The 15,350-nt window shown below is 40.1% G+C and overlaps 1 long non-coding RNA gene across 1 annotated transcript in view; it reads left to right on the top strand.

The window, feature by feature from the left end:
• LOC119009003 overlaps positions 1 to 13,662 on the top strand; it is an 82,445-nt gene extending 68,783 nt beyond the window's left edge. Inside the window, exon 3 of the long non-coding RNA XR_005071602.1 lies at positions 12,915 to 13,662. This is a non-coding gene — a long non-coding RNA (uncharacterized LOC119009003). The remainder of the gene's footprint in view (positions 1 to 12,914) is intronic.
• Positions 13,663 to 15,350: the final 1,688 nt, after the last annotated feature.

Genomic DNA, 15,350 nt, shown 5'->3' with positions numbered 1-15,350 from the left:
CAGTCTCTGGGTGGATTTGAAATCCAGTCTGTAAGTCGTAATGTGTTCTTTGTCTTACTCGATGTCACGGTGTGTTAGACCGTGGATTAAACTTACACCGGAATATCCCTTTAAACATGAAATCGATGTCTACAATACCTTTTGTATAGAGTTAACTTAACACATCAAGTTAGGGTCAGGGTGAAGGGAAACGCCACAGGCTGAAGTCCGTGTGGTCACTTCCTCAGGATAATTAACACCTCAAACATTCAGTTTTTATTGATTCAATATTAACAACTGTGACATTCAAATCAGAAGAAACAGGGTCACTTTACAACTCGTGGCAAGAGAAAAAAGAATAACATATAATAGAATAAAATGTATATGTGTTTTATTATAGGCTATATAATTATATGGATAGAATAACAGAGGAATGGAAACACAGAAGCTTGGGTGTATTTATACCCTCCACCTTAATTAAGAGACCTCCATGGCCATTACCAGAATGACTCCGTGGGAGGCTGGATTGGATTGGAATTGGCTCTGAGCTTCACGGTGGCTCTTCAGAAACCAATAGTGTGACATTACAGAGACTACCTCCACGTTTTATACTATATTATACTATGGAAGCTGCTCAGGGAGTGTTTCAACCCCCAAATCAAGAGTCATGACAAATGGCAGGATGATCAGCAGCTCCCGCAGCACCTTCAGCCGCGTCTTACAGTGTCAGCCGTCAGGTTTATCCGCAATACGGCACCAAACGGAAAGAAAAAGGCCTCTGATGAACTATTCAACTCGTTCTCTCCGTCAGAGCTAAGACACAATGGGACGGTGCGCCTGCCAGGCGGTATTACATTAAATGGGATTGTCATCAGTATACGGATGCTACAAAGGGCCGTGTCAACTCCATCAGCCAGAGACGCAAAGTGAAATTTGAGAGCTGCACTTGTCTTTACGGGACGACGCGCCCCGCTATCTTTGTTCCTCCGTCTAACCTTCAGCTGTAGATCCACTGCTTATAGTCTTGTGAAAAAGGCATCTCATTATAACAAGAGGATGTTCTTATTATAACACACTGCGGTTTATTCATTTATTTATCTATTTATTTTTTTCGTGCTGCAGCTCGACAGGATGCGTCCTTACATTTACAGCTTTATCCATCGATCGGAATGGGATCTGCATCGCAATAAAAACAGACGGCAGAACAAGTAGAGGTTTTCGAAAAGGAGATAAACTGTCTTTTTGACTTTCACTGCTGCGTCGGGGGAAACGGTGTCATCAAAGTCACAAATTGAGATAGATGTATCAGCGTTTGGAGATACGGAACGTAAGCTCCCAGCTCATGATCCATAATCTTTTCCTCGAGTCAGGTAAACAGAGGAAAGCCTTTTATGTGGAACCTGTCAGCGGTAATATTGTATCCCACTGATTAGTCAAAATCTCAGGGGATGTGTGTTCTCGGTTTAAGAATGGTATCATGCCACGCAGGTGTAAGATGGGTTTCATGTTACATCGAACGCGACATTCAGAAGGTCACACTTGACATATTTAATGTACTCGCGGTGTCTATATGAATTTACCTGACGCACACACACACTTAATATACTTTGGTCTGATGCCTGTGAAGTTGAATTCTGCCTTTAATCTTTTTCATACTTGTCACAACTGATGTCACTTGATTCGGCGTCAGTTGGGTCCGAAGACGACAAGTTTTGAAGATGAGTGAGCTCACCAGACCTCTGCGGCTCGCTCCTCATCTCCGCTCCAGGGCTAGTGGCTCGAGGCTACATTAGCAGCTACTAGCATCGCGCACACGTGGATCTAAGACCGAGCTGTCAGCTGTCGAGCCGCCCTGTGAGTAATGCAGACGCCAGGGAGACGAATGTGAAGGATAAAGAAAGATGATATCTCTGGTTCCGCTGCATTCATTTTGCTGTTTTGTCTGATAATGTTTGAGTGCAATGCTGAATTGATGAGAGACTCTAAATGTGCATAAAGTTTTGTAAATGATAATAATGTAAAATGTAGGTTTGGCTTGAAAGCTTTACATGTTTCAGTTGGTTGCTTGGTTCGTCAGCAGGATCACTTTGGCTGTTTTCATTGACATTTTCGTTAAAGGGATATTCTAGCGTAAGCTTAATCCATGGTCTAACACACCATGACACAGAGTAAGACCCCCCCTCGAGCCCCCCCTTGCAGTCTATGTCTCCACCAAGAAAAGCTCCATCAAGGGCCAAGGGTCCCCTTTAATTCAGTCAAGCCAAAACTTGATGAATTGCGTCACCTTCTTCCGTGGAGGAATCCTTGTTGAAATGAAACATATCTGAATGAAAATACAGAAAAAGGAAATGTTAAAATTGGTTTTACAATTGGTTTATTGTTTTAGCCAGAGCCGTGGTCATATTTACGGTTGTTCATTCCCCATGACTGGTCACAAGCTTATCTCAATAGCAAACAGTAAGCCGAGATAACATGAAAAGTTTTAAAACACTATAAACTAACTAGCTGCTGGGTTTTGAAGTACCCAGAGGTCCCACATCCTCTGCATGTAACCTCTGTCACTGGGGTTACTCATGAAGTAGTGCTCCAGTAGTTCCGTAGTCTCCACACTAGTCAATGAATGTCTCCAAGTAGGATTTGGACAGCCAAGACTGGGATTTCAACCCCCCGATCTCCTGAACCAAAGCACAGCTGTCTAACCCACTGAGCTATCCAGCTATATATGTTGGCCGTGCAACTGTATTATATTTGAACGCTTGTCATATTGGTGGTTCCTGGAGAGACTGACATATTCTGAGGTGGTACACGGCATAAAGAAAGTTTGCAAACAACACTTCTCTACTCCTGTGGAACAGAGATGGCAAGTGCAAAATTACCTTTTTGTCAGCGGACCACAATTGAAAGGACAGGGCCATGGTTGAAAATGTACATTTAAGGACCCGTCACTTCTTCACTGCTGGACTTAAATGAAAAGAGGCGAGAGAGACAAACAAACATCCCAAACGCAAGATTAGTATTCCGTTTGAGAGGCCCCAATTTTTGTTTTCTGGACTGTACTGGAGTTGAATAGTCAAAATCGTTCTCATCAAAACAACAGTGGACGGTTTGCTGTGATTCTCATGCAAACCGAGGCGCGCTCCTCTGCGTCGTCTGGCTGTGAAATAAGACCCAATTACAGGCATTCTGTATTCACCCACAGCGTGTTTCCCTTCCCCTCAAAGTAATGCTCATTTTGATGTCTTGTCAAGAGAGGTAAACACAAAGTACAAATTGACAGGTCAAAGGTTCAGGCACAAGCGCAGACGGTCAGACAGCGCAGCCGGAGAGGCTCGGGAAAGGCGCACACATGAAACTTGAGTTACCAATTTACTGACAGAGTCGTCGTACAAAGCATTTACTCTTCCAATTAAGTCCAGAGAACGAGGAATCTTGAGGAAAATGTTGTCCTCTGCATTGAATTAATTGTGCTCACCCGGTGACAAGGAGCCGAGAAGAGGAAAAAAAAAAAAGCTCACATGGTTACTTTCTGATGAACAAAATAATTGGCTTTGAAAATGGCAGCAAACGAGCGATCCCCCCCCAAAAAAAACAAGAAGGACGCAGAGGGAAGTGGAAGAAGAAGAAATTTGAGCAGATTCACACACATCTGATGGCCTTACCTTGTTAACAGCGGTCGGATTAATTGTCACATCACCAAAAAAAAGAATATATTTCCATTTTCGGCGCGACGGCCACAGGCGCCCGCGGAGACCGACGCGGGATGACCTTTACGCCACAGAGCAGCAGGACTCTGGTGGCCACTACACGTCCAGGAGCACTGCAGGACTCAGACGTTGCTGATTGCTCTGCGTCCTGCGAATGCCCTTTTGATAATTAATTAACATGAGTACATGACAGTTAATTTGTTTGCATGCGGCGTTGCTGTGCTCCTGCAAGCCATGCCCTTTTCTCCATCGCACATTTGTGCGGTGGAGGCTGTATAGGTGGGGACGGGATTGCTTTGGATTTCAGTAATGGACATCTAATTGCACTTTTTTTTGCAGATGCTAAACCGTTTAAGTACTTTGTTCGATCACGGGAGCATGAAATTGGTCCAACTGTGAGTGTTGGGACTAAATTGTGTGTGGCTAAAACTATATCAGTTAACTGGCTTTTAATGCGTTATTCAAAAATCTCCTTACGTGCAGCATATGTCCATTTGTGCACGCTTTTTTCCTCAAATTCCCAGAGAACAGTGTCGTGTTTTCCAAGTCCTAAAGGCCCCTGAAAACCAACAAAACGATCAACTTTTCTGATGTGTGCAACGGGGGCTCAGCATTATCACAGCATGGTCTGCAAGGGTGGCACCGGTTTTGGTTATTTCACTGGAGATCTTTCGGGGTATTTGAACCTGTTCAACCCTATTTGTGGAAATGTATGTTAAGTTATCCTAAGATGCCGCTCCCAGACTAGCCCGAAGTAAATTCTAAGCTGCTGTTGAACTAGCTGGAGTGTGGGCATGGTTCTGGGCTCTTTTGAAAAGTTATAAGCTGCCCCCCCCCCCAAAAAAAAACAAACTTTTAATCTATGGGAGCTTGAACACACTGAATTATTTATTTATTTTTCTCACTTTGAATTTTTGATGAAAAATAAGCCTGCAGGTGACCTGTGACTGCTCCTATTTGCTGGAAAACACAAGGGGTACACATAATGTAGACTTACATGGTTACAAGTTCAAACAACATCATGATTTGACACACAACACTTGGCAAAAAGCCATTTTATCACCTTAGAATATCCCTGCCTGAGAGTATCAGAGGGCGAAAACTCGTTATAGTTGCTTAATTCTTTATTACCACTAACTTTGCGCATAAGAAATTTTCAAAAACAAGTGCCTGAGCAGAAAAACAGCTTATTCAGAGAGTGAAATGCATAAAACTACATAAACTTGCATCATTTTGAAGTCACTCGTTGGCTGTTGTAGGTTCTAGGTCGTGCATAGAAGCTCAAATCTGCTCAAATTAGCTGTCAATCATATACTTTCCATTTCAGGAGCTCTGATATTGGTTTGCATAACTATAATTATGAAAATCTATGCTTTACAGTGACATAGACATGACTATATAGTTAAAAAGAGGTGTTTGTCTAGCTGTGTTTGTCTAGCTGTGTTTGTTACATGGACTTTTAACTTAAATTTGTCTGTAAATATGTTAATTAGACATACTAAAGATTTTAAACCACATTTTGAAAAGCATCTGTACCTACATACAAACACAGTCCCTCTGTCAAATATACAGTATACACTGTTTACAGGTTGATGATAGAAAATAGGATGATAGAATAGAATTGGATTTCTCTTTATGATGGGAAGAAGATGGCGAAATAACATATATTGATGGACATGATTGCTGCTTCTTCTCCATCTTTGCTCTTTTGTGAGTGCCCATACTGTAATAGCAGAGGAGCAGAGTTCTGACTGAATACACTACACAAAAGTGAGATTATGTAATAGTGAGTGTCATTATTTGTCAGCCCTGGATGTGAGGGGAGGAGAAAGGAAAAAAAAATAAAAATCACCTGAAATTGTCAATTTGTCCTCAGGATATTCGAGGCCATTTATGAAATGCAGGGAGAATCATTTGGTATTCAAGACTTGTATGTTTTTTTCACGTCTGTCTGCCTGCGAGTGTGAGGAAAAAATAACACCTGGGATGTCTTTGATTTTGATACATTAAAGACCTCGGTGCGAGTCTTTGTCACCTCTGATTTGCTGCCTCTGTGTCGCTGAAAATGAAAAATTAACTGGGCTGAGGACAGAAGTGAGGAATCGTGCCCCGGCAGTCGGAGTCACAGGCAAATATAAATGCCTGTCCACCATTTCACTGTGAAACTAAACTGGATGTTGTTGCCACAGGGCTCCTGTCAGACCCCTCTCAGAAATACACCCAACTGTACAAGCTATGTAGTATTATATATTTTATAAGGCTACAAATCTGAAATGACATCAGCTGTCGTGAGTGTGAATGTTGTGTAATATGTCTCTATAGAGTTGACAAAAACACCTCCTGTGTCTTCTGGATGTTACATTTATAAAGAAAGGTTTTATTTATTCATTAATTTTTTCACTTTTTCTGACGGGGAAATCCATTTAGCTGAATATTATTTATGGCTATTGTGAGTTTGTTTAGTGACAGCTACTCGTCATCACAGAAGCTAGAATTTGCAGTTAATGCTAGTAGTACTGTTAGCTGCTAGAAAACTAAGCCTGATGGGTAATTTACTAGCGTGCAATAACCAGTTTGACGATCATCCTATTACTTGACCAAAAAACCCACAGTGGGGGTCTAAAAATCTCGGTCAATTCTTTCTTAACATTTTTAAATGTTATGTTAAATTTCACGTTTGGCTATTAACAGTTTGTTAGCTAACAACCTCTCTATCATGGCGGTCATAGGATTAGCACACAAGCTAGCAATTGCAGTTGATGCTAACAGTGCTGCAGTAGTGTTAGCAAAATATAAATAACATTAAATAGTTTGCATTTTGTTTGGGTAAATTGAGCTCAGTTTTCTCCGGCTACCGTTAAAGTTGATGAATGAAGGCTAACATTTAAGGACAGACTGTGAAACTGTGGCGCACACTGAAGTCATAATCTAAATTTTGAAAAGAAAAAAAAACCTGCTTCATTAGACTGATTGCTCTTAATTTCACAGCTGAGTGGAGCGTCACTGAAGCCAGTTATGTTTCTGAAGAATCCATTTTCAATACATCTTTCCTGCTCGGTGTCTTTATGCTGTACAATAATGGACGTGGTCGCCACTGAATGTTTTGTTTTTGTGCTCCAACTCATTCCTGATGTTGTCTTTATGTTCAAACCAGTTCAGCTCAGAAGACCGTTGTGTTAATACACATTACACTTACACATCATCACACGTAACACTTTGTGTCGTACATATTATTGATCATGCTTTTATTTTCATTCCGTTGTACATTTATTAAACAAGCCCTGAGGCAGTGAGTGATAATGAGATCATTCTTTTGCCTCTATACTCTTCACCTTAAACCAAGGTGAAATGCAAGGTGAAGTTAATCAATTATGCAAACCAGTTGTACAAGGTGTGCTTTGATGCTGAGAAAAGCCTGCACTGCTCTGTCTCTGACTTGCAACCCAAAGGTCTTAAATGGCATTTGAACGGCGGACCAATACAAGAGATGTGAACGAGGGGAATGTTGTTAATGTGTTTATGTGTCCAGGCTCTGCTCCAAGCCGGGCTACACGCTCTCTTGCTTCAGCCAAACTGGAGGGTTTTTAGTCTTGCTTTGCAGGCACAGGTGCGTCTGGAAGGAGGTCTCCCAGTCCCAGCGGCTGAGGCAGAAGCCATGGTCATCCTTCTTAATCAGATTCTGCAGGAGCTGATAGCAAAAAGAGGCCAGTAGCACTTTGGCGACCAGGCAGGTCTTCCTTAAACACATTCTGCTGAAAGCAGAGGGCAGGGGAGAGTCTAAGGACCCTTGCCTGCTATTGTTCCCTCCCATTGAACCTCGATGTGGTTAGTGAATGGCTTTTCCTGCCGCCTTTTGCACACGAGGCTCGCAGCTAGCTGACTAGCTTCCAGCCTTGCCTGTGTGCCATGAGCCTCTTGGCTTTAAAATGCACTGCCCATAGTGCTGCTGTTTTGCTGCAAGGCCACTTGGACTCTGCGGGATCAGGGTTGTACTGACATGATTTAAATTTCACAACCTGTAGACCTCTCAAGATACTCTCCTGCAATATAACAGGCTCAAGTGACAAAATGGAAGGATTGTGTGACAAAATATGTGCAGGGCCAATACAATATATAGTGCTGAAAATACATTGTGTTCTGGTTTTGATTTGTAGGTTTGATGTTATAGAAGCAGGGGAAGTGTTGTCTGAAATCTTTAAAAAAAAGCCTGTTATTTGGAGGTCATTTGGACATTTAGATATAATCTGTTGAAAAAAAAAAACTATACTCTGAAAATCATTTGGTTTGATTCTTAGAAAATGTGGGAAGCGTTAGCAATACAAGGTATAACCTTGTCACCAGAATACATGTTTGCCAAGTACATTTCTGCCAAAGGTTTTGTCAGCACGTACATGGCTGGAGATGGCCAGACTTCTCCCAAAAAAATATCTGGTTTAGAATAGCATAAGGATGGTTGGACAGGTCCCCAACTTTCCTTGAAAATATCCATTGGTATCCAAAGACTTGAACAACAGTCGGCCATTTGGCAGCCTTGCCATTCGGGTTTTCCTGCTGTATTTAGAAAGTAAGATTAATAGTTTTCACTTCATTATTATTATTCTGTCTCTTTGTTTTTTGTTTTTCCAGTGCATATTTAAACGTCAAAGGTAAACCTACATTTTTCAGGATGACACCGGTGAACTTGCTTCGGAAAAAAAGATTTCTTTTCCTTGGACAAATTAAATTCAGAGCAGCGTTAGGCTCTGCAAACTGAAGGTCTTATACATTGCTGAACCACACCACAGGAGCAGTTATTGTGTAGTTTTGTATCTCAGTGCCTACAGTCTGTCATGACATGTGAACAGAAGGATCTGGCATCCACAACCTCAGATTTAAGCGAGTAAACTTAAAGGCGCATGGGTCAAAGAGCCGTTGTTGGCTGCTGAAAGGAGATGCTAATGTTGACCCTCAGTGCTTAAGTACTTGAATTGTTACTATGCAGAAAAACAAGCAGAATATCTGAGGACAAACATGTATTTTACACAAAAAAAAAAAAATCGAATGGATTAGTGGTGAAACTTTTGCAGCCATTAAAACAAATGTTCGTCTCACTGACCTGAGCAGAGTTGCATAATGATAAAAAACTTCAAGGACAAAGTTTTTTAATGTTGCTCTTTGCGAGAGCAGATTCTTTCGAGCAATTTGAAAAAAAACTCAACAATGAATTATTCATGCAATTATTCATCATAAATGTAATTATTACAGTGACGTTACCTCAGGCGCTTTCATTAACGCACTTAGGAAACAGAAACTATTTAGAACATCGCAAAAACAAAACATTTAACCAAATTTCACTCGAGCGTGTTGTTTTAATTAATGATGGGCTCATATTTTCAACAGTTTAGTGACTCAGCTACACGGGTGAGTTAGAAACATCTTCAATAACCTGCATTTGTAAACGTCATCTAAGACTTTTAAGAGCAGGAAATCTTCAAAAAGAAAAACACAAAACAAAAGCAAAACACTTCACACTAATATTTGTTGAAAGCTTTGTTTTCATCTCAGGACAAATACAAGCCATTTTCTCAACAAACAAACGCGATGCAGATTTGACGCTTAATGCTCCCTTTTGTTTTTCTTTGTGCTGATCGGCAACATCAGAAAACAATGCCGTGAAATCATCTGAGATACAGTTTCTAACCCTCTCTTACTCTGTTTACAAAGAACTAACGGCTCATGATCTTCGCTGTAAGTGCTGGAATGAAGAAGAAGATGCTGACTGTGGCTGATATTTTTTATCCCCCCCCCTTCTTTCTCCGCATAAACAGCCCGGGTTGTGAACGCCGCACTTACTCAACAGGGATTTGTAGCTTATAAGCTAACTACATGAATATTAATTATGCTTTCAAACTATACGCCTCACACAAGAGGCTTAGTCCGCATCTCATTATCGCTTTCAGCTTAATTCTCAAGCCACTTGGATGGAGTCGCACTTTATTCACATTTGTTTTAACATCTCTGATTATGAAAGCAGATGAAGGAGCGGGATGTGCAGGGGAGCTAAATTTAAAGCCTTGTCTCCATACATGTTGGAGAATCAGCTCCTGTGAAGTGCTGATGAAGGAGCACCACACGTAGGAAAAGAAGTTGTGATGTGTGTGAATAGTTTCCTCCCCAGGACTGACGGCACTTTATCTTGTCCGATCTACCAAAGGAGTGTCTAACAGGGCCCTTGCATGCTGTTTTTTCAGTTGAAGGTAGGATCAGTTTGCTACATGTTTCAGACTGAAAACCTTCATATGTCAGTCGTTTGGCAAAGTGACGTGCAAAAACAAAGTACCTAATGGATTTATTTGTCATATTTCTAAATCCAGTATTTAGTTTGAGAGTGCTTGAGTCCTGCTACGTGCACCTGAAGTGTTGAGGATGAGGCTGTAGATGTTCTGGACGGTTATAATAGATCCAGTTGACCAGGATCTTGCTGCTGGATTTTGCTTTCCTACATTTCTGTAGAGAGTAGAGGCTTTTCTGTGACGACCGAAAACAAAGAGCACTGCGATGATTCGTGTGAAAACATCATCAACATTTAGAGACTTTCTTCGCTCACCTTGACTGCCTCTATTACCTTTTTATTCTACATGGAAAAGGAGAAAACAAACAGCAAGGCTTCTCTTTGCCTCATTTGCCTTTACCTTCCTCTGCAAATTATTCATCTTTCTTTTGTATTTTTTTTTTTTAAGACGCTTTGTCCAGAAATGTCTTCAATCATTTTACCAGATGATGAGTTTTTAGTCGAAACCTTCAAGCTAAACTATTTATTTTCCGTGTTCTGATGAAAAAACACATCACCACTTCTCTATCCTGAAGAGTGTTTACTAGGCTGTTATGAAAACCTTGCACCTCCTGTAATATAAAGTGAAGGAGAAAAGGAAAACAGCAAGAAAATGTTTGTTTTTTTTTTTTACACCATCAAATAGATTTATGAGCCTTCAGCTGGAGCTATAAAATCTCTGAACCCAATGAGCAACATTTGATCCTTCAACTAATCTGAAAATCAGTTTTCAATGTGATGATTTAGAGGCAGATTCAGACCAATTACTCTCAGCTCGGATATCTCACGGTGCCGTACCCATCGAACATCAGTACGCTTCACATGATTCCCACAGTCGTTTATTTCCATTTAGAACAGCGTCGAAATCAATATCATGATATTTACATGGAGCGCAAAATCAGGATCTACGCCAAAATGTACATTACAGCTCATTTTCATCATCAACGTGATGGTAAGACAACAGACACACACACACACACAAACACACACACATATATATAGCTTTGCTTAATTACAGCTTCTAGGAGAAGAGATGAAGGCGTCTGATGAATGTGAGCAGCAGACAGTCGAGATCACATCCCAATAAGCTGATAATTAGGCGTGTATGTCATCTTACCGCTGTGCTGTGGGACCGCTTTTGTTAATTAGTTTTGTTTTGGGGCATTTTTTTCTTTTTTACTCTTTTTTATTTCACTCGCATTCAAAGCACTCGGTTGAGTGGGCAAGGAGAAAATCAGCACGATTCAAAATGAATTAATGAATTGATTTTAGAAAAAGATGATGTTTCCCGTCAACAGGAAACTCAGCCCACGAGAAATCTGTAAATGTGAGCCTAACAGCGATGTTTACAACCACCGAGTGTTTTTGTACCATATAGGCTCTGATATCTTCTGCTCAGAATCGAGAGAAAAAAGTCAAAGCATGTCGAGGATTCAATTGATTTTTACCAGATTTTTCTGCATGGTTTAACATTTGAAGCAGGAACGGGCATAAAGTTACCTCTATATCTTAAGGGCTTTCAAGCTAAATAAACCAAATGATCACGTTTACCTTAGCTTATACTTACTATAGTCATAATGTTTGAACAGAAAGCCTGTGTTAGCTGGAGGTGAGACATGGGTAAAGATTTTTACTGTAGGAAGTGTAGAAAAGAAGAAAAATCAAGATATCTCACAGCATCTGCAGCGTCCAATTTGATCATTCCTTTTTTCACAAAATATGTCCACATAAAAACAGTGGGAGACAATTTGATTCTAATTGAATTCTCTCAAGCTTCAGAAAGTCATTACCGTAAAGCACCCGAAGAGATACAGCTGTGTGTCATCAGCATAACTGTGATAAATGAAATTAAAACACAGAAAACAGGTGTGAGCTGAGAGCGGAGCCTTGTGGAACACCGTTCATTAAAGAAGGTCAATGGCATCTGCAAATCAGCATGCAGCCTTTATAAGTGCGCACTCTCTTTTAAAAGGACACATCATGCAAACTATTTTTTTATGCAGATGGCAGTGGAGCAAACAGCATGAGTCAAGTGATATGAGTTTTCATGGATGATACTGATTATTAGCAATCACGCAAACTGATAAACAATATTTGGAACCAATATTCATTTGCTGTAAAAGTCTTTTGAATTTTGAGGTACTTTACTCGGATTTTTCCTTTCCTGTATTGCCAAATAATTAATGATGTGTTACCAATCAGACAGTGTTGTGGCTGGTACATTGTGTGAGAAGACGTTGCATCAGAGCGAAAGCTGCACATTTTCTAAATGAAGAAGAAATGTAGTCTGTGTGCAGGCAAACCTAAACTAGAGCGATCACATCTAATATTTCCACAAAAGTATCCATCCATTCTTTCAACTCGACTCCACAGCAGCACATTCAGTACTTTTTTGAGGCTGGATGTGTGACCTACATGTCAAATCGAGTCAAAATAATTGCTTCATCTGCTTGTGACAGAGTCACAGGGCTTTACAGTATCACAGTACAGAAATGATCAAGGGAATAACATCCAGAAAACATGAAAGGCGAGAGAGGATGAGGGGATGTGTTCACAATGAAGCCACATAAAGTGTGTTTTATTTCAACAATTAGTATTCATGGCTGCTCATTATATCTATGTATGGATTATTAATACTGTGCACTCTCATTGCATGTTTAATAATCTGTCATCACAACCAGCTGACCTTTCTCATCATAATTGAAGCAGATTTCCTTCGACCTTTTTTCCCTTTCACAAGTCTTCACTCTCATCCTAGTTTGTATTCCGCTCTGCACTCCCTCCTGGCACACACATTACTATTTGCTTTACCTCCTGCTGTGCCTCAGTTGTTTGTCATGCAACGATGAAAGGCACATGCTGAACTCGGTGTACACCCGCTGCTGTTTCCACTGACTGTTTTTTTTCTCCCCCTTTTCTAGGCTTTTGGAAACTTCAAGTGCTCATTACTGGGTCTCTGGTAGGATAGTGGATTCACTACGCCTATCAGCCAACAATGAAATTTCATTTCAGGAATGTTTGAATGTTTTGCCATGCTTCTCCACTCCGCAACCAGTTATTACAAGCAGTGGCGGTTGTTTTTCCACCAAGAAAATGATGGTGTGTAAATGAGGAACTGTGATGAAAATATAAAAGCATCCCAGAGTCTGACCTTTACAGACTTTTCCTGATGGCATCAAGTACTATTTAAGATTCACCCGAAAGAGAAGTAAATACTTCTTGTCTGATAATTCTACCCCAAAAGATGTTAAACTTTAAGACTTTTTTTGTAATTTTTTTTTCACTTACCGATTCCATAATCGGAGGTTAAATGCTCTCTTTTGAAATCATGTTTTCTGCGAATACCACGTTTATCAGCAGACTTCAGATTTAACCGCATTCCACACCAAACTCCCCAAATTTCATTGTAAAAACTGAGACGTATGCTACTTCTCTGCTAAGCTTGTTACCAAAAGCAGACACCTAAATTTTGGCAATTTTTTTTTGTGCATATTAAAAACAAATACAATGAAATGAGCAAAGTTCTGCCACCTTGTTTTATTCAGTTAACAGTTCAATATGGAGAAAAGTTTGCTTCAATGTCTTAGTTTTACTTTTTATGTATGAATATATTACACTATAATGGAAAAAAAAACACCAAATAATAATCTTAGAAACTTCTGTTACTTCAACAAACAACAGACCCTTTGACAGAGGAAAAAACAGAAACCCCAGACGGAACAACAGCAGATGGATTCTTCTTCCAGCAAAATGGTGAAATTTGGCAAAATTCACTGCCTGACTTTCCATGTTTTGACATTCGGGCATTGCAGCTTTCCAGGGAACCAGTATGGAGCTCATCGAATGTGGTGATATCTCTTTTATGTTTCAGCGTGCACTCAGATTTTAATGAACTCTTTCCTCCAACACCTCGTTCTGAGAAAATCACAACATGGCAGTAAATGCAGTGTGGTGCAGGCATCAAGATATGCTTCTTTGTGGATATCTACTCTCCCTCAAAAAGCACTTTTGTAGAGTGATTATGAGAAACAAAAAAAAAAAACAAAAAAAGAATTGTCTGGCTTCTTTTTACTGAGGCAACAGCCTTTACATTGTTATGTTTGACAGTGGATTTCTTTTGGAAAAACAATCCATTCTGTCATACTGAAAGAAAACAAAGCAGCGTGTGTTCAGAGAGTTGAAAGATTACATATTACGTTCAGTTACAGAGGAGAGGCAGTTTGTCTTATTATACTGGATACAAGTCTTGTTGTCAAGAACACCCAAACCACCAAGATCAAGTCAAGACACCACATGACACACTTAGGATAAAATGTGGAACAACTGATGAAAGGTGACTGACATTTCAATTGAAAACACTCACAAACCGAAGATTCTCCTGCCATAAATATTTGTAAAGGTGTACCATGAGAAATATCTCAGTAAAATAATCAAAAGCCATTTCAGAGGTGATTTTATGTTACAACTTAATATTTCTCTGGGTTCAGTTTTCAGCGTTTCTCATGTCAGATCCTGTGCTTAAGCTCTGGTTAGTTTTAAACAAAACAAGAAAACCTACTTCGGGAAAACATCCTGTTTTGGGTGTAAAATACCCGTTCTGCTTGCTTCAAACATGCCTGCAGATGTTCTGAGGTCGCGTCAAAAAAATCCTGTATCGTCGCCAAAATTCCTGTCTTCAGTATCAGTTTTCTGTTGCCACAAACAAGCCTGGAAATTTCTCTGAGGTGTCCTCAGCACACCCAGTGGATTCACATTTACAAATGTTGGAACGCAGACATGAACTGCGGTCACTGGCTTGGTATTCAACTCCATACATAAACATTTTATCTGATTACCACGTTTTGTTGACATGTTCAAAATGGTACGTAGCCTATGACACGTCCAGATTTGAACATCTGTGGTTTGCCAAAAAACATTAACTACAAATATGTTGTCCTGCTGGCTCAGTTGATTCTGTGTGTTGGAACTAAGAAGCTGAAATAAACTTAACCATCTTCATTCAACACTTCCTTTCCATGTTTTTTTCATCCAACACAACACAATATAATTTTCTGTGCAAGCAATCAAGTGACTCCTGTTTTCCCATCATAGAGAAAAGAATATATCTAACAGCAATCACAGTTGTTACTGTTCTTGATCCAAAGTTAAAAAGTGATCTTGAACCAAAACACCTACTTCAGGAAGTACTGGATCAATCCAATCACCAATAAATAGTTTAGTATGATTAAACTTAAAAATATGGATTCAACTCTCCCATAAATTGGCCAATTTACATTTCAAATCCTCTCATTTATTCAGGATTTCCCTTAATTCTGACTTCTCACGCATACAGAATCAGTTCAGGCTGGATTAAAGGG

The sequence above is a fragment of the Acanthopagrus latus genome, chromosome 19 (genome assembly GCF_904848185.1).
Source record: "Acanthopagrus latus isolate v.2019 chromosome 19, fAcaLat1.1, whole genome shotgun sequence".
Classification (NCBI taxonomy): Eukaryota; Metazoa; Chordata; class Actinopteri; order Spariformes; family Sparidae; genus Acanthopagrus; species Acanthopagrus latus.
The sequence above is the reverse complement of the archived record's forward strand: the minus strand, read 5'-3'. Positions and strand labels throughout refer to the sequence as shown.